The sequence below is a fragment of the Sander vitreus genome, chromosome 1, assembly GCF_031162955.1.
Source record: "Sander vitreus isolate 19-12246 chromosome 1, sanVit1, whole genome shotgun sequence".
Classification (NCBI taxonomy): domain Eukaryota; kingdom Metazoa; phylum Chordata; class Actinopteri; order Perciformes; family Percidae; genus Sander; species Sander vitreus.
This window is the reverse complement of record NC_135855.1, coordinates 4,717,392-4,738,101: the sequence shown is the minus strand read 5'-3', so window position 1 is coordinate 4,738,101 and position 20,710 is coordinate 4,717,392. Positions and strand designations below refer to the sequence as shown.

The 20,710-nt window shown below is 42.1% G+C and overlaps 1 protein-coding gene across 3 annotated transcripts in view; it reads left to right on the top strand.

Moving 5' to 3' along the window:
- The window catches only part of znf536 (zinc finger protein 536), a 253,348-nt gene that overhangs the window by 113,060 nt on the left and 119,578 nt on the right, over positions 1–20,710 (top strand). Inside the window, exon 1 of one of the 3 annotated variants that reach the window (XM_078249922.1) lies at positions 19,359–19,515. The exons of the other annotated variants lie outside the window; for them this stretch is intronic. The gene's annotated coding sequence lies outside the window, so the exon portion shown is untranslated. Of the gene's footprint in view, positions 1–19,358; positions 19,516–20,710 lie in introns of those variants that run through there. 3 annotated transcript variants of the gene reach the window in all.

The following is a 20,710-nucleotide window of genomic DNA, read 5'->3' as shown; positions in this document are numbered from 1 at the left end:
ACTACCGTATTTTCCGGACTATAAGTCGCACTTTTTTTCATACTTTGGCTGGTCCTACGACTTATAGTCAGGTGCGACTTATATATCAAAATATATATAATTTAACATGTTTTTAAATGTTATTTCATGCTGAAAACATTACCGTCTACAGCCGCGAGAGGCGCTCTAGGCTTGTGAGGACTATATGCTGCTCCTAAAGACAACTGAGAAAGAAAAGAAACTGCAGGCGACTGCAGGTAGTAAAACACGCAGCCGAAAACGGTAATCGAGCGGCAGAACGAAAGTTTGGAGTGAGTGAGAAACTTGTGAGGGACTGGAGAAAAGGTTAGTCTTACTGCAATGAAGAAAACAAAGAAAGGTAGTCGCGCTGAAATCCAGATGGCCAGAGCTGGAGGAAGGAGTCCACAGATGGGTGCTTGAACAACGTGCTGCTGGGAGAGGCTCGTCAACAGAGCTGTTACGTTACGTTAACATAGCGACACCTACCGTATTCAGCCCCTTGTTCTGGGGGCTGTTGGGTAGTTTAATAACTGTTAATGTGTTACGTTAACATAGAGGACACCTACCGTATTCAGCCCCTTGTTCTGGCTGCTGTTGTGTAGTTTAATAACTCGTCTTTCCAGATTAAATGTCTGTTCTTGGTCTTGGATTTTGTGAAATACATTTCTAAATAAATGCGACTTATAGTCCAGTGCGACTTATATATGTTTTTTATCTCTTCATGACGCATTTTTTGACTGATGCGACTTATACTCCGGAGCGACTTATAGTCCGGAAAATACGGTATAGCAGTGGAGTAAAAGGTGCACTATACTTTTTTCCCAAATGCCCTTTTTGGAACATTACGTGGCCTTTTATCACAGCTGTTTGCTGATTGTTGAAAAGTGATCTAGTAGAATTTAGGGTTACACTCTACTTGAAGATGTCTACATAAGAGCGACATGACACTGTCATGAACATGTCATAAACATTATAAACAAGTCATAAACGTTCAATGATGCGCCAAGGTACAAATGCAGGCTGCTTTTAAAGGGAATGGGAGATGATACTCTGATTGGTTTATTGCATGTTACGCCCCAAACACACCTATGAATTAATGAAGACACTAAGTACAACCCTGACCCTTTTTTCCGCCATTAAACTAGCAAAAGTGGATTCTTACGTGCCCTAAACGCACCGTTCGCTTAGATCGTTAAAATAGGGCCCAGTGTAACTAATTTGACTGCTAGTCTTTTGGAATCAAGTTGCCTCGTTACTATACTAACTCATTTTGGCGATGGGCTACATTAGGTCTAACTGTTGTTTATGGAAGCTCACAGTTTTGTGATTAGCATTTGTTGTTTAACACTGTTTTCACACAATTGCCTCTCGCATAAACTCCAAAGGCAATCAGCTGTCTCCACTCTTTATTGGAAATGTCTTAAGCTCGCTGCGCGGCTGTGCACCTTACATGCATAGTGACATGTTACAGCACAGGGGAACATCTTTTAAAGTGAGTTACCTGGAATATGTGTTTGCCATAATTTGGTAGAACAGTGAAGGAAACCGATATGAGCAACAGAAGTTGTCTCAACTTCATTTCCGTTGCATAGTCATCACTACATTAATGCAATTGACTAAACAGCCATATTGATTTTATAAATCTATGTTGCCAAGCTGTCTTAACACATACAGAGAGAATAGATCCGAACGCCATGCTGTGTATAAATACGGTATTCCTGTTTGAATTGTCTTTGTGTAAAGGGAAGCATGAAGTGTCAACATAGCTACATTTCCTGAAACCCGCCTTTTATAAAACTAAGCTCCTCACATCAACTCAGCCTGGCCATCAGTTTTCGTGCTTTTCTTCCCATGCACCCTTGCGTCTCTCTAAGCTTAAACGTTTTACGTTAAACAGACGTTTTCTATTACAGGCCTGAGTCATGTGACAAAGACAATAGATGTCCTTTTTGGTGAGCTGCAAGAAGGGGTAAATATGTTGGTGAACACTTGTTGTGAGTTTTTATTTTTTTTTTCATTTTTCTCATGCTTTGCCTATGATGGATTGTGGCTCATTCCTGCAGGGGGAGGAGGGGGGGAGGGTTAGCTTGCTTTGTTACTCTCCCCCTTTCTCCTTATTCTCCCTCTTTCTTTTTCTCTCTCCCCTGCTGTTCTAAACACCCACAGCAGGCTTCACCTTGTCCACTTTCACTTAACGACTGAACCTTGCGTGAGTCACATTCTCACATTTCTCTCTCTTTCTCCGATCCATTATCTCAACATTCAAATAGCTCAGTCCCCTCTCTTAAATAACATAGTGTCTATCCATCTCCCATTCGTTCTGCTTTGTCTCTCTCTTGCCTTCCTGCCATCCTGGGAATCCACACAAACAACTTACGGACCCTACCTCGCAAAAAAGAAAACAATCTTTGAACTTGCTTTTAATGCTCTTTGTCCTAATTACAGATCATTTTATCCCTGTCAAAAAAAATCTACTTTTATCGTAATGTTGCCCTGGATGCTGATCCTACTGAGGTTCAACCTTATTTTACGCTCCTGGAACTCCCCATCAGACCTGAATTCATCACGTGTATTCCCCACGGCCCTCCCCCCTGTGGTCGCTTTTCTTTTTCTCTCTCTGTCTCTTACCGGCTCGGTCTGTTCTTGCGCTCTTCACATTTCCTCTTTTTCATTCTTTTCTTTTTTCTATTCTTTTTTTTTCTTTTTGAAGATATCATTTTTTATGCTATCATCAAAATGAATTAGTCTGATCCCAAAATACGCTGAAGGACATATGGTTTGGCCCAGTTTCTGAGAAGTGGCGGGTTCAGTTGTTGGTCATTCTGTGAAAAGGATATGTGTGTGTGTGTGTGTGTGTGTGTGTGTGTGTGTTTTTTCTTCATTTACAATTTGGATTTTCAGGGCCTCTTGGGAGTTGGAAGGTATTTATAGTGCCGCTCACACCGAGGTGGACTTCACTGTAATTAAGAAAGCAGTAAAGGTGGTTAATTCTACTTTTCTGATCACTGTTTTAATCTTCTGTCCTGCTATTTTTGAAAGTCACACACACACACACACACACACACACACACACACACACACACACACACACACACACACACACACACACACACACATATACACACAGTGCGGCAGGTACATGAGCCTTAAGCCTCTTATGACTCCTTGTCTCCGTGCTGTGCAGACACAACACTGTGTCAGGGAGAGGTTTAGGCATGGTGCGGGCCTTTCTTAATTACTGGGGGATTGCTAAGCAGATACGACTGTGCTTTCACTGCTGGGTCAGTGGCGGCCTATGGGATTAGCTGTACACACTAGCTTCAGTCATAAAAAAAAAGTGAGAAACGTGTTCCAAAAGAAGTGTAAGACGACAGGATAGAGTATTAATGGATTGCTATTTATTTTTTCCATTCATCCAGTGTCAGAAGTCATAAATATACGTCATTAAAAGTGTGAATATGTATAAAAGGCCTGTCCTCCCCACTTGCTTCCAATGTCTACAAAAGCTTTCTGTCTTCCCTCTATAACACTGTTATTGGCTGTAGTAAAGAGTGTGTGACTAGGAGCCTCTTATTTTCCAAATCCTTTGGCTGTAACACACGTGGGACTTGAACTATCGTCTTCAATATTTAAAAGAATAGTAGAGACACAGAACAGTATTGTTTGTGTTTGTGTGTGTGTGTGTGTGTATGTGTGTGTGCGTGCGTGTGCTTTTCGAGAGAGTGCTGTAACTTATGTGTAATGCACAAACTTACATATCAGGCTATGTGAAGGCCACTAAAAGGTCAACAGAAAATAATTCGAGAAACGTACGTAGATTTTTAGGGATGTCCCGATCCCGATTGCAGCCAATATGGGCATTTTTTTAACTGATCAGGTATGGGCAGGCACCGTGATCACCTTCCTTCGATCATTTCCGTCAGCTGAGCGAAATTTGTGGCACAACGTTGACTGGCAAATAACTTGGCATTACTCATTAACCAGGCTAAAATGTCAGCAGTGTGCAAGTATTTTACACTAGAAAAGTCAAAACAGTCCAACATCCACTTGCAATATCTGCAATATGATTGTAAAAAACGGCGTGCAGTTCTTCAACACAAAAATCAGATTGGGAGTTGGTATCGACAGATATTCAATATTTTTAAAAATCAGATCTGGATCCGGGACCAAAAAGGCTCATCAGGACATCCCTGTATATTTTCATCATCAGTATATAATACAGGTGAAAAAAAAAAGAATAAATGGGTGGAGAAACATAACAAAGTCAGATGCTTCCATACAGGGTATCGTTGAATGGTTTGATGAGTATGAAAGTGTGAAATGTTAATCATATGCTGTACCCTTCACAGTCAATAGATTTCAAGCCAATTAAACACCTACAGTACTGGGAGCCGCTGCATGGTTCTTGCTTGGCAAATCTGTGCCCGCACCAGCACCAGCACCAGCACCAGCACCAGCACCAGCAAAACTCCAAGATTACATAATTGTGTCAAGCGTGCAGACCCGGCACATGCCTCTTGAAATTTGAATGAGACCGTGCTAACAGCCCCTGGCGCTTGTTGATGATTGGCTTGTGGTGGTCTGTGGTGACTCTGACCCAATCAGATCCTTTGATAATGTATGACATGGAGAACTGAAGCTCTTCTTGAGGCTTGTGGTAGACCAACACCACACTGAGAGACTTATTGTAGATTTTCTTTCTTTAACTTGTCACCCAAGAACTTTACTTGAGGCCTCAACTTCATTTCTACCATACTTGTTAAACTACTAAATTACTGTAAAGCTAAGCAATTCGCTGAACCTCAACCTACCCTGATTCTTACTCTTATAAAGTCTAACTTCCTGTAGAAGTGGAACCTTTTTGCACATGTACAGTACTTGAGCCATCCGTACCTCTCTCAGAAAGTAGAGAAAAGTGGGTGGAAAGTGGTTGAACACCCACTTTTCTCCTCTCTGTGGGGCGCAGAGGCCTGTCACTCTGCTGCGCACACATTATATTTGTCACTGAACAAATACGGAGACGCGCCGAGCGCAGTCAAAACACTCCGAGCCGTCGCAAGTTTCGGTGGGAGGATGACACTTTTGCCTCCTTGTCACCAGCGCGAGTTTGGACGTACCATCACAGGAGTTTCGGTGACAGCCCAGTGAAGGCTGCTTTGTTTGCCTAAGTCGTCTCCATTCCCTTTAATGAGCCATTATGGTTATGTTTTGTCTCGGTTGTGTTCGTTGGCTGGCTGAGTTTCTGAGACGGCAAGACAGAGGAGACATGGGTAGGGGGGCGGTGGGGATAGAGGGGGGGGAGGCCCCCTGTCTTCAAACCTCCTTGTAGTGTTTCAGGAAAGAGAAGCTACTGGAGAGAGACATAGGAAATGGAAGAAAAAAAGTTTCTACCAATATATTGGAATGCTTTCAAAAACTTGAGCCAGGTAATGTTGTCAATTTCTGATATTGTGGACTCCTTGTAGATGTGAGTTTTTTTCTCCACTTTTGACACACTAATGACCCTCAAAACCTTCTATTGAACTAGTCCTGCAACTCTGATAACATTTCCATCACCTGTCTTGTCGCTGTTAAACGTATCCCAAATCAAAGCCTGAGTCTCAAAGCCAAACTCTCCACTATCTTCCTCCATATCCTCCTTTTTCTTTTGTCTCTGTTCGCCTGGAGGTGCGAGGAGCTTCCTGTAACAGAGCGGGATGGAAAGAGATGGGATGTTGAAGGGGTGGGGGGGGGATGAGGGAGAGTTGGGTGGCTAAGCAGACACTGTGACAACCCACCTGTCAGCAGGTACTCAGGATAATTGGTAAACGAAGGCCTCGGGATAGCAGCGGGGCCCCTTCTCTTCCCTCTGTCTTCTGCTCTGTTCTTTGTTTGACGAGTATTTGAAGTTGCCAGGCAGTCTTCAGGAAGCTCGTTTCCTTCCTTGTTCGGTTCAGAGAAAGACACGGGCCAACCAGGAGAGAGGAGGAAAAAAAAGGGAAAGAAAGTGTGGAGAACACGTGTTAAATACGAAACGCTGCCTTGGTAAGTTCGCTGAAGGTGATCAACCAAGGAGTGGACAGAGACGCCTGCACAGTACGTGTCGTTGTGGATCGCCCAGTGGATAAATGTATGCTTCACCCATATTAGACATTTCCCCCTCTCTCTCAATGCCAATTCCAGCCATCAGGCTCTGTTTGCCCTCTAATGAAACATATTCATCTTCATCCCACTCTCTCTCGCCGCTCTCAAACTTACTTTACAGCATAGTCAATTAAACCCTGAGGGGCCACTCTGTGCGAAAAAGGATATATAATGCTTTGACATTTCGGCGAGTCCGCATTAGGCACACCCATAGAACATTCTGCTTTGAGCTGGATGGGAAAGAGTCATGCAGGCCTAGAGGTAGAGCATAGCCAGTCAGAGGGATTGGGTCTCTTATAAGCTAGTTAGCTCTCTGGATTCAGTTACTTATGCTGATGTAATAGGGCAATTGTAAGCTGATACTGAAGTCTCTCTGTGACCCCTACACTGGCTCTTGTTCTCATATTAGGCTACCTAATATATAGCCTACTCATGCGTATATAGTGTAACGGTAGACTAATACATAACTAAAATGGACTGAACTCAATAGAGGAGTGCATTAGTGTTGCGAATCGCCATTTAGGCTTCTTAAAAATGTCCTTCAAGGGACTTTTGTTATCTTCTATCTTATCTAGGGCTGCTCGATAATGGTCATGGTCATTTTGGTCAAAATTGAAATCACAATTATTTAGTACGATTGCTAATTGACTTTTGGAAAGATGTTGCATTTATTGAAGTTAAAAACAGTGTCTTTGTGATCGTTGGGAGCCAAAATCGTAATTTCGATTAAAATTCGATTAATTGCAAGTCTGTGATTTTCTGCTTTGCTTGCTTGGGCTGGTCCCTCCTGGACATTCTTATAGTCATTGGAACAACTGGGGTCAGCAGTGTAACGATGCAAAGCAAGTCTCATAACAAGCTCCGGGGGCTCTCTCTCTGTGTGTGTGTGTGTGTGTGTGTGTGTGTGTGTGTGTGTGTGTGTGTGTGTGTTTGAGTGTGTCCCCCAGGCTCGTAGTTGATCCTGCGTCTCAATGGCATGAAACAGCTTTACAGGGCCAACTTCTCCTTAAGGCTAAACATCACCCCTTTCCCCTGTAATAACACTTCTGACTCGGGCACTTACTTGTGTGTGTGTGCGCGTGCGTGTGTGTGTGTGTGTGTGTGTGTGTGCAAGTGTACATCGCATGCGTATCTTGAAGGCAACTCCGTACCCAGTTAAGTGTCAAGCATGTTCACTAGAGTCAGTTTTATTGTTGCATCATATCACACTGAAGGATTTATCATTTTACGAGGGTGATGACAGAGTGGGTTTGTTGAAACTTTAGTGTCCTTGCATTTCCATTTCCAGAAGCACAGTTCAGCCTGTACATAAGTGACATGGAAGTAGGTACGGACAAAAAACATAACTCTTAATTCAACCACGTATTCCTCAGTGCACCAGCGGAGGTGTTAAGGGTCAAAGATCAAGGATCCTGTCCACATCCGATGTCAATGGCCATCCTTGAACAGAGAAGGGGGAACAACTCGCTGTCACTACTGATAACATTCATGTTGACTACCCCTCCACCAATTGACATCCAATGCCAACCCTGCCTCCTCAAGTTTATATGGTACACATTTGTTCCCCAATTATGTTGCGTGGAGATACGTAAATGCTGCTTGGATTTATTTGATTTAGATTCTTTTTAATTTCATGTGAATGAAGCATTACCTTTATGTACATTTATTAATAGTGGGTGTGCTTAGATTTAGGCAATTAAAGCACCTTAGTTAAGGTTAGACTAGGGCTGCAACTAATGATTCTTTTTCATTGACGGTTGATCTGTTGATTATTTTCTCGATTAATCGATTAGTTGTTTGGTCTATAAAATATCAGAACATGGTGAAAAATGGCGATCAGTGTTTCCCAAAGCCCAAGATGACGTCCTCAAATGTCTTGTTTTGTACCCCACACACACACACACACACACACACACTCACACACACAAAAAGAAATCAAGTTACTGTCACAGAGGAGAGAAGAGACTAGAAATAGTCACATTTAAGAAGCTGGAATCACGGAATTGTTTTCTTAGAAATAAGTCAAACCGATTAATCGATTATCAGAATAGTTGGCGATTAATTTAATAGGTGACAACTAATCAATTAATCGTTGCAGCTCTAGGTTTGACAAAAGATTATGGTGTCAGTTAAATCTCAACACAGGAAATACGTCACATCTCGTGCTCCAAGTCGCTTTTGATTTTTTCAATATTTAAACAAGATCGTGATCTTTTTCTAAACTTAACCGCGTGACCAAATATAACAATAAGAACTGTTGCTGCAGGCGGTATTGCAAAATGCTTACAGGCAACATTTTACCATTATGGTTAGTCGAAACATATTGCCACTTGGCATACATTCATCAATGTTTCCTCATTTTGTTAATAAAATATAATCCAAATGGCATTACATCTTACAAATGTTGTAACACTTTCTAGAACATATGGTTGCCTAACCTTATGCATACCAAACCATTTAACCCTAACTCATCTTAACCATAGTGTAATTGCCATATAAACTTATATTTTAAAATTTTTTTTTTTTTTTTAAATATTTTTGGCAACAACAAACGCTAAAAATGTTTTCAGTGAATGTAGCGTGGAGTTTTGCAGAATCACAGATTGTTAGCGTTCTGCCAGGCAATAGGGTTGTATTTTGTGTTTCCATTCATTTAGTGCAAAGGCCTGAGAATGTGATCGTGTGGCACCCTCAGACTTTTTAATAATCATAATGGCCTGGCCAAATCAATCAAACCAAAGCGGTTTCGGTCGATTTTGGGAAGTCAAGCAAACATGCTCCCAATGTGCTTAGACAGTCTTAGGATTTCTGTTGAATGGCTCCTAGTTTAAACTGAACAAGGGACTTTTAGAAATACAGTTTGAAGGAATTTTTAATATGGGATTCAAGCCATGGTTCTTAACTTCACTAATATTGTATTCCTTCAATTATGTCCAGCCGTCACGTTCGACGGATCAAGCTTTTAATTCATACCAAGCCATCTCAGATTTCCTATTGAGAGAGGGATAATACAGTTGAGGATACTAATGTTGACTGTTTTATGGTGGATTGTACGTGATTCCTATTTGTTGATTATGTTTGTTTGTATCAATAGATCTGTGTGAGTGTGTGAGTGTGTGTGTGTGTGTGTGTGTGTGTGTGTGTGTGTGTGTGTGTGTGTGTATGTGTCTAGATGGTAAACTCTATTTGATATGCCCAGCCACCAATATGTAGAACAACGGCTATGGGCTTCTATTGTCTTGTGCTGCTCTATGGGGGTTAGCTGGCACTGCATATGAACAGATGTGTTTCAAATCATTGTTGTTATTTACCAGTTATAGGCTACAGCTCAAGAAAATGTCTCCCTGTTCTGATTTATTCATTCGGACAGTGGATTTATGCTGAGATGCTTGGAAACCTGGATCTTTTCTGAATGGATAGATGGGCAGATTTATTATTCATGAAGCTAATGCATTGTTTCTGTTGCTTTATATCTTTTTTTTTGTTCTCTCATCCTGCTTTTTTTTCTTCTCTTCCTTCCCCCCTTCTTCTCGATGGTGCACTGAATTCTCTCAGGCAAAGGTTGGCAGTTAAATGTCTGTGTTGAAATGAGAAGTTTGAAAGATGAAGCTCTATCTCCGTGTATTTATGTGTATATAGATATATATATATGTGTGTGTGTGTGTGTAAACTGATTTAAATCGCTCTTTGAGCCCTACAGAATGGCGCTTTAAATGTTAAATGGGGGTTGAAGCCTGCCTGAACTAATTTGTAGGGCTTTGCACCGTGTTGACATTTAAATGTGATAAGAATAGCAAACTGTACCGCCGACCTATTTTGAAGATGCTTTCGGAATACATTCACATCAACTGTGGCCTATAATTAATAAAAAAAGACAGGCCTCCCTCGCTCCAGATTTGATTATAATACAACCTTATAAACACACCAGGGATAGATGAGAGGAGACGAAAGGGAGAAGAAGGAGAAGAAGATGAACTAGGGGAGGGAGGAAAAGAGAAGAATAACAGGAATAAAAAAAAAAAACAAGAGAAATGATGGGGGCAGGAATTAAGAGGGAGGTGGATTGCGAACACCTGGTCTTTGAGGCAGATTGCGTTGGCTGGCTGCTGTGCTATCACATTACTCTGATCCTGCCTCTCTTGTTTGTCAGAGAATTGAGGAGAGAGAGAGAGAGAGAGAGAGAGAGAGAGAGAGAGAGCGGGTGGCGGTGGTGGGGGGCGGGTCGGGGTGTGCAAAATCAGCATGCAAATAACACCACATTGTTAACTTAATCAGATGCAGGGGGAGAAAATATGGAGAGATTGGGAGGAAGGTGTGGGGGGTGGAGGGGGGGGATGGGGGGGTTTGCCAAGGAGGTAAGGCAGAAAGGAAGAGGGGTTTTGAGATGAGAGACGGCAGAGGGTGCGCACATTATAAGAGCACCCAGACCCCGGCTCCACCTCCCACCACTGCCCACATCCAACACCCTGGGGCTGCTCTGGAACTCATGGAGGAGAAGCTCTCTCTGTGTGTGTGTGTGTGTGTGTGTGTGTGTGTGTGTGTGTGTGTGTGTGTGTGTGTGTGTGTGTGTGTGTATGTGTGTGTGGGGAGAGAGAGAGAGCGGGAATTTGAGGGACGCAGCCTCTTCAGCGCTCTGTCAAGTGGCAGGCACAAGCAGTCAGCAGCCTGGCTAGTGAACTAGCTTGTCTTGGCCACACCACCGGTGTCAGACATTTTCATAATGCTACTGTAAATGTCAAGATATTTCCGTCATGAAGAATAAGAATTGCAAGGTCCAAGCAACCCTTGGCAACCACTTAGACACAAACAACAGCAGTTGGGCTTCTTATAAATACAGGCCACTCCTCGCCAAAGGCCACAACTGCACTGTTTTGGATTTTAGTAATGCGTTCATTCAAGTCAGCACCTAATCAGATGGGAAAACATATAGCATATCTCCAGTGTGTTAGTGTGTGTGTGTGTGTGTGTGTGTGTGTGTGTGTGTGTGTGTGTGTGTGTGTGTATTAAGTTGGACAGTGAAAAGGGACAGTTACAGGAAATTCTCTTTTGTGTAAGCTTCAATACAAATATGTGTGTGTGTGTGTGTGTGTGTGTGTGTGTGTGTGTGTGTGTGTGCGTGTGTGTGTGTGTGCGTGTGTGTGCGTGTATCTTTGTGTCTCGAGGGATAGGTTCATACAGTGTACTACAGAGAGGTCATTTTTCATTATAAAACATTCACTGCCTTAATGAACTTAGCCCCCTGCCAGAGCACACATGTACAAAAATGTGTGTGTGTGTGTGTGTGTGTGTGTGTGTGTGTGTGTGTGCGAGCGCTGTCTTTTTAATGAGTGTGTGTACTTTGGCCTTTGTTGTGGAAGATGAGTGTGTGACGATGCTGAAGGTCAGACAGGGCAGAGAAGAATGAGAGAAATGCAGTGTTGGCCGGGGACTGACAGCTCCCAGCTGAAGCTCTGCCGTAGACAGAATCCTGGGACACGGCCAGAGCATACCTTCAGACACTGACACACTCACACCACATATCGGTGCTACTATACTTGTGAGCGTCTTTATTGGGATATTGACTACATTTATTTACCATAAAACGTAATGGAAATCGAAATCATCAGTCACTTTACAGAAGTGAGCTGTCTATTCCAGAATGTGTTTTTTACTTTTAGCTGTTTAACCATCCTGTTGTCTTCGGGGTCAAATCTGACCCATTTTCAAAACGTTTCCAGATCAGAAATGTGGCTTTCTTTCAACCAAATTTTAAAACGAAATAACGTGGATGCTTCCCTACAACGCTCTTTGCAAATTAAATAAATGATCAGTTCACTACTTTCATTGAATTTGGGCGTTTTATTCGATTTTGTAGCATTTTAATTTTCTTTTTTATAATAGAACGTTGAAAAACGTATCAAATAAAATATCAAAAAAGCACAGAAAAAAGTGACAAAAACACCGGACAAAGTGACAAAAACTCTGAGCTGAAACACACACACACAGAGACACACACACGCACAGAGACACACACACGCACAGAAAAAAGTGACAGAAACGTCAGGAAAAGCTTAAAAAAAATGTCAAAAAGCGCATAAAATTATTGACAGAAACGTCGAAAAAATGTGACAAAAGTGTCAAAAAAGAAGACCAAAAATGTTTTTGTTTTTTTTACATTTTAACCCAGAAGACGGGGAAGATGGTTGTCGTTTATATTTAGCCGACTTTCTAAACTGTCGCATTATAAATTACTTTTTGTTATCCGTTCATACCATTACTTTGAGCTAACGGTTTAGACTGCTCTGTTAAGACCACACCTGGGATTTCAGGTGGTCATCGCTATTTTCCTCTAAATTAGCTGAGTCACTCTAAACTTTTCCACGTACTCCTTGGCTTACTCCTTGGACACCAAGTATCCCTGGTTATAAAACACTGCTTGTGTTTTCCATGTGTTATGGGGACAAAATATTCACACACACGCACACACACGCACACACACACACACACACACACACACACACACAGGTTTGTGGCACTATCTTTGTGGGGACCCGTCATTGACATAATGCATTCCCTAGCCCCTTACCCTAACCTTAACCATCACAACTAAATGCCTAACCCTAACCCTTACCCTCACCCTAACCAGAACCTCATTCTAACCCTAATCCTAAAACCAAGTCTTAACCCTCAAACAGCCCTTTAAACTTGTGGGGTCCAGCATTTTGGCCCCACAAAGCTGTTGGGACCCCCACAAGTATACTGGACTCCAGGTTTTTTGGAGCACACAAATATAGTTAAACAAGCCCACACACACACACACACACACACACACACACACACACACACACACACACACACACACACACACAGACAGGCTGTTTGTATTTAGCTTTAGGCTGTAATTTCCGGCCCTTTTTACATACAGTGAATTCTGTGCATACACAGTTTACATTTTTTTGCCAATGCGAGTGTCCAGGTGTGTCTATCTGAGTTTTACACCGGCAATACTCTGAACATTACAAATGTGTGTGTGTGTGTGTGTGTGTGTGTGTGTGTAGCAGTGTGTTTTGTAGTCCAGTTCACAGAAAGGCCTTTCAAAAGAAAAAATAGCTCCTCTGAGGTTTCACCCAACTTCTCCTTCCTGCTTTAATCACGGCTGCCTTTCACCGAGGCGTTGGCATCGATGCAAACGCAGCTTCGCTGACATGTCTCTTCCTCTCTCGCTCTTTTCCTCTTCATCCTTCTTTTATTTTTTATTTTTTTTATTATTATCCTCCTGTAAATCTATTCATCCCCCTCCACTCCCCACCCCCCAAACCCCCATCTCTGATCTTAAGAGCAGTGTTTTTCTGATAAAGTCTGATAGATAAACATGCTCTCTTACATCCCCGAGGCCCTCCACCCTCTCTCCTGAGAGCACACCCCTCCAAAGCACTTCCTCTGCTACAATTAGCCTGTAATAAATACACCCTGGCCTTAAAGTAGATAATGCACAATTCACTCTGTCTCTCTCTCTCGTTATTTCCTTTTATATGAAGTGCAACATTAGCTCGCTGTGCATATCTGACTTTGAAGCGAGAACGGAGAAAGAAGAGAGTGTGGTGATTTTATGTCTGTTCTTTCTCTTCCTCCCTGGGCACGCCAAAAGAGCTTGAGAACAATAGCAGTTATAAGGCCACTAAGATATATTGTAACATATGCAGAGAATTGCAGGCATTTCCACTCAAGTCTGAGCTTTTTGATGGCTTTGATAAGATTAGTTTGCTTTCTTAAACAGGAAGTGCGCTGCTTAAAGGGGAAAAAACACAGCATGGTTGCATAATAAGTTTAAACTACATCTCAGAGAGCTGAAGTTCCCTTCAAACTCTTCAGATTATCAAAAAAAAAAGAAGAAAAGACGACACGAGAGGCAGAAAGTGGGAGAGGAGACAGATAGAAAGGGGGAGTTTATCAAAGTGATGGAATAAAGAGAGATTTAACACGGTCGTATTAAAAAGACATGCGGCAGTTTCAATATTTAAAAATCCCATTTGCTTCGACAGAAGAGCTTTTTCATTCAAGAGCATATGGCAGCCGTACCTGTATCCATAGCCTCTCTCTTCTCTCCGTCAAAGACAAAAAGAAGGAGTAAAAAGAGGATGGGGGGGGGCTGAATAAAAAGAGATACTTTCAAACAGACATTTAGACATTGAAGAATCATTCAATTATCGGCAGCATGATGTAAAATAATTACCTGACTGGCTTCCTGTAATGAGTGCTGCTAATTAACCATAGACTTTTGTTTTAGCGGAAACAAGAAGGAGAAAGTCCCAAACGCCCAACTGCAGAGAAGCTGTGAAAAGAAATGCATGTTGAGGTAGCACCCTGTCCTCTCTCCTAACACGAGTTCTCTCCAAACGCACGCACACACACACACACACACTGTGACTCACTATAGGCGCACTTGGCTTGAAGGCACAATTTACCTCGCAATGTATGCACACACAGCTCTCAGCAAATAGTCGAGAGTGCAAAAAAAAAAAATCCTTCTCTTAATTAGCCGTGTAACAATTAAAGTCTCCTCTTAGTAAATTGAACCTTTGTCTCCCTTGCCTCCCGACTTTGATTTCCGCACCTGTCACAACAACCCCTCCCTTTACCACCACCTCCACACACCCACCACTAGTACCTCCACCGCCACCACCCCCCCTCGACCGTAGTCATTATGCAAAACTCTACCAGAATGCGCCCAGCATGAGCGGAAGAAAACAGCAATTATTTCTGATATTCTGTTATTTAGGCCGTATTGACATTCAACTACTCACTCTTTCTCCCTGTTTGTCTCTCTCTCTCTCTCTCTCTCTCTCTCTCTCTCTCTCTCTTTCTCGCGGCTGCCGCCACCTGAGAAACAGAGTGAGACTGAACTCCACTTGGTTTTAGTCTCAAGCTTAAACCTTGTATGTCATCACTGCAGTCACTCTGCAAGAGACAAAGGCCGCGCTTGCCCATAATGTGACCTACAGATCGTGCTGTGTGTGTGTGTGTGTGTGTGTGTGTGTCTGCGTGTGTGTATGTGTGTGTGTGTGTGTGTGTTTGTTTGCAGCATTACCATGCAGCACAGAGGGTGACCAGTGATGTAAGCTATGACAGATACACTGTGGTCATTGTCTCTCTGACCTCTTTCTTCCCGCAGTCTAACCATGCGTGAGCGCCCCACACTGCTGTGTTTGTTGTCTCACACACACACACACACACACACACACACACACACACACACACACACACACACACACACACACACACACACACACATACATACACTTGAGCACACGGCATTGTGTCCTGGTTTTCTGACTGATTTGACAGGAAGAAGAGTTTTAGTCACCAGACACAGAGCAGACCAGAGCACACAGGTACATTACAAAACATCAGAGCCACATTATTCAACATGGGTTGAGGAGAAGGTTGATCATTGAGTCACACTTGGTAGAAATAAAACCACAAATAGCAGTATATAAACCAGTATATAAGCACGACGATGACAATAAAAACATTTCTGATGAGAAAAGTTGACATTTGAGCCTGAAAAATACGTTTCAACTGTCAGGAGGAACAATCCATCCTATGGCACTTCATTATTTTTCAGTTTTTTTTCACGTTAAAGCACGTTCACGGTGTTCTTGCACAAATTACATATAAAAGGCCGTAATTGTCCAAGGCCTAATGATTCAGATTTTTTTGCTGTGTTTCAAAAGTCATTTTTTTCTTATTTCACTGTGGAAATGAATATGCAGAGACTTGAAACTCAAAACTATGTCATGTCTGTGCTCTATTGTCAACAATGGCGTATTGTTAAAGCAAATCTTTGCAAGTGGATTTGCATTATGTAGGGAGATTAATCCAACAATAGCTGCCTGGAACATACTGTAGAATGAATATGTCCAAACTCTTAAAACAAATCGTAACTCCAGGTCCACTTAGTAGCATTTTCCTGAACTTTCAGTGACCTCTAATGGTCCTCTTCACTGAATGGAAGTGTTAATTGTAGTACATGTGATCCGTTGAAAATGGGCGACATGTTTCAATGTGATTCCTCTGATATGAACCTTGACGGTCAGCCCTGTTGTTGTTGATATTTTACACCAGTCATTTTTTAAATATTATAATCACAACATATGTTGAAAAATTGATGAACCTTCCTTTAATCCTCAAATGTACTAACATCTGTTATCCTTGGGGTCAATTTGATCCCAGCATGTTAAACCTCCAGAAAATGTAAAAACGTTTTGGTTTTTTTCCGATTATTGTTGGGGCATTTTTATGCCTTTATTTTCACAGGAAAGATGAAGACATGATAGGGGAGAGAGAGAGGGGGGGGATGACATGCAGCAAAAGAGCCGCAGGTCAGAGTCAAACCTGCGGCTGCTGCGTTGAGGACTAAACCTCTGTATACAGTATGGGCGCCTTCTCTACATTTTTACCTAACTTTATGTCACAAGTCTAAACTGGAAACCGGAAAGTGTTGACAGTCTAACCTGGTAAAACAAGACCCCCCCTCCCCTTCCTCCCATACATTATGGGATACCTATTGGATACCCAATACCCCAATACCTATTACGTGACTGTGGAAGCACATTAAAACCAGAAGGCTCCGAAACAGAACGCAGACCATTGTCTGTCATTATCTGTCAGCTAACGCCATTCAGTCCAGTGGCACTCCGCAACAGTAACAACCCAATAAGCTGCTGCAGTATTAAAGCAGTGTGTGAGTGGGCCATGTTGACTATCATTATGGTGTCAATGACTATGATTTCTGTTTATCTTTTTTTGGCTTTTGCTCCTGTCACTGGACTTCTAAACTAAACAGTGACTGCTTAACAAATGTTTGGCGCTATTAATCCCGCGCTCGCTGCTGTGTTCCCTGCTGCAGGGGTCTGTCCACGCTGCTGTGACCGCTATTGTATCGCACTCGGGAGGGGAGAGATGCTCACCCGCACATACACACACACACACACACACACACACACACACACACACACACACACAAAGACAGAGACATCTGCAGGTCACCATCATCATAGTGGGAATAATACCAGGGATGGTTATCATAAAGGGAAGCTTTGAGCTCCCGGCCGTCTTGGGAAAGATGATTTGGCTGCCCCGGAACAATGAACTGTGGGAATCCGCTTGTCCTGCATTGATCTTCCTCCCATGGCATCCCCTGCAAGGCTGTCAGAGCGATGGACGGATAAAAAGAGCCACAACATTTTTCTTTCTCTCTCTCTCGCTCCCCTCCCGGTGTCTTTCTTTTCTCCCTGTCAGGAGGGCTCCCACTGATCAGCGGGGATGAGCTGAAAGTTGAACTACCTGTTGACAGGACCTCTTAAACAGCCCCTCAATGACATATTGTGCAAGAGAAAGAGGGAGGGGCAGAGGCTCCTGTTCATTCACATTTTGTCCCTGATCTATGAGAGTCCGCGCTCCCATCACACATTTGATCCCTTTGCGTTTATTTTCTCTGCGTTAAAGCAGAGCAGGGGGCTATGTTAATCCAAGGTTATTCATAAGTTTTAAAACATTGGGTGTTCTGTGTTCATGTAAAAACAACAAAAAAAAAAAAAACATACAGTATATGCCCTTTTTTGTCTTTCCAGTGTTGTGTTGTAGAAAGTGTACGCTTCAAATTGGTCCGTAAGAATGTGGTTGGTGTGTGATTGATGTTTTTGGCCAACCAATCAGAGCCTTGGCTCTTTCAGGATACTAGAAACACCTTCCCCAAAGATCCAGTAGCTCTTTTTAAAAGGGGGTGGGGGACAAGACACATCTTTTTTACAAATTATTGTATTTAAGAAAAAAAAAATCACATGAAATAAACATGTAGACGAAAAAACAGCATTCCCCTATTTACAATCAAATCTAGGTGAGATGTGATCTTGGCCACGACTGCAACTTTAAAATAGAACAATCCATCTCCGAGGCTTCACATCTGTTTGATAGCGCGGAGTTGTGTGTTTTGATCAAGAGGCTCCCAGGCATGGGATGGAGTTAGGTTTGAGTCTGGCAGTGGTTGTGTGACTGTCTTCCATGTGCAGTTCAGAGTGTTTTCGCCTCATTACAGAGAGTAATAACGCGGTGAAGTCAAAGAGCGGGAGAGAGGAAAGGAAAACAAGGCGGCTTTTTTTTTTATTGAATTAATTAGACGCCTTGCAAAGACCACCTGCAATAGAAGCAGAACACAAGCCAGGAAGGAAGTCATATCGGGTCTGTTCTACCTCTAAACCAACTTTTCACCCAGAGGTAATTGATTTTTGAAATGACGAGGAAGCTCCGTCTGTACTTTGAAAACATACTTACAGCTTTTGAATGGATCCGATTGTCCCTGCTGCTTATACGTAATATTTAGTATTCAACTCTCAGTGCGTGTAACATAATATGTAACATATAGTAAATACCCACATTGTTCCTTCAACCACAGATTAGTGTAGTTATAACCCCCCACCCCCCCCGTCTCATTAATGATTTGGTGGAAATATGATGGAATTCAGCACATTGTGAATAATGATTGATTTGTTTAATGCAATGCATTACTTCATTAGGACTTAATGAGGTATTGCATTGTGATTAGTCGATGGGTTTTGTGTCGATACATGTCAAAAATAACAAAGTAAAGTCCAACTAATGGCTTTTCGATCCTTTACTTTCTCCCCATCTTGTCTTAAATGTCAGAGGAAAGTTTTGCGACAACGCTGAGGCCCGAAAGTAAATTTGAGAAGTAAAATTGTTTGAAATGGTATATTTGTGCATGAATTCGTAATAGGTAGCTGTTCCTAATATTGACACTGTCTTTCATACACTTTATACGGTTACAATTAGAAACACATACAAATCCCTTATGCATTTATGATGCATGGCACCATTGATAAGACAGAAATGAACCGAGCACATTCAAATGCTGACTGAAATACACTTCCATTGTGTCACAGATACCACTTATAATTAAGCTGAGGCTCGAAAAAAAAAAGAACAGAGAAGAAAAATGCATTTAGAGAAACTGAGTGAAATCACTTTGTGTGCATGTGCACAAATGTGCGGAGGATATTGTGTGTTTTTACGGGTGCACGTGGTGCTTTGCTGAATATTAAACCACAAACTATAACAAGACAGACAACTGAACCATCGTGAGAAAATGCTAAAGGAAGTCTTTGTGGTTTTAGAGGTATCAGAGGAGCCAATAGATTTAATGAGGCAGCAATGCTGTACATGCCAGGAAATGATAAGGTTAAACAGGTTAGAATAACGGCAGATAGATACTGTATAAAGGTACAGAGTGGATGTGTTGTTCACATCGGAGTCTACGCAGGCTACACAGCCATGGCAGAGACAGTGAGACATAATAGGGACAAAGTGGCACCAAGTCTTTCCCTAATACAACCGGTAAGGATGACAAACCTAAGCCTTGATCTTCTAAAAGCATAGAGCTGCTACATTAATATTGCGTCGAGTAGTTTTCTTCTGTGCATTTGACAGATATTTTGCTCAAGACCCCTTACAGTAACATTCAGGATGATGTCAAAATAGACAGAGCTGTTGGTGTGATTTCTGTAAGCAGCCATTTGATAGTGCTGTGTGACTTGCAACCTACTCCTGGTGTCTGTTAGAGGGCATGCATGCATATTGAATTGTTGTCTGTAGTCAAAGGGTTGTGTATGAGTGCGTGTCTTTGCCTGTGTGTGTGTGTGTGTGTGTGTGTGTGTGTGTGTGTGTGTGTGTGTGTGTGTGTGTGTGTCTGTGTGTTTCTACTTGTACATCACCCTCAAACCCCTTTGCATGTGTGTGTTGATATGAGCAGAGGGGGATGTCACATAAGAAATGTCCTTTTTAATCAGGGGAAAAAATATAAAATGACTAGGGAGCAAGGCGAGCATATTAATGTGTCTCATTTGCATACGCTCGTCAGCCAGGGTACGTTTATAAAAAAAAACACAAACTGGATTCGTCAGTTCATTTCACATTATTCCATTGTCTATCTGCCTTTGTTATATGTTAAAGATAAAGGCAGAAATCAAATTGAAGAAAAGGGCAAGCTGCTATCTTCCCAAATGAGCAACAGCTCATCAGCCTAGTTTAAATCACAGATTTCTATTCCAAAAGGCAGCCGCCTCTGTAAAAAGGGCCCATTCAAATAAGGTCTTCTCAGATATAAGCACGCCTGGTGATGGAAGCTGGGGTGCCACATAAATACAATTTAAAACCTAAGCCATTTGAATCAGTCTAACAAAGTTTGATTATTTTTTAGCATTTCTCTCCCAATGTCATTATCACAATAAATGTACACATGTACAATATATGTTTTTCATTCAAGTGTAAACTTTTTATTATTAGGCTTTTACGATGCTTCATTTCTTAGATGAGCGCAGCATTATTCAAGTCACATGAGAACATGATCATAACGTCCATCGTAAATTTAAGTAGGCTTTGACAGAAGCATATCTAGCTGTTACCCATAACCCTGCGGGATCATAGCATGCCCATTATACTCTTGATGAATTCACTACAGTTGCTTAAGATACTTGTGGGGAGAAATAAGGAGAATTCAAAGGGCAGCCCACAAGTGTCACATTCCTTTAAA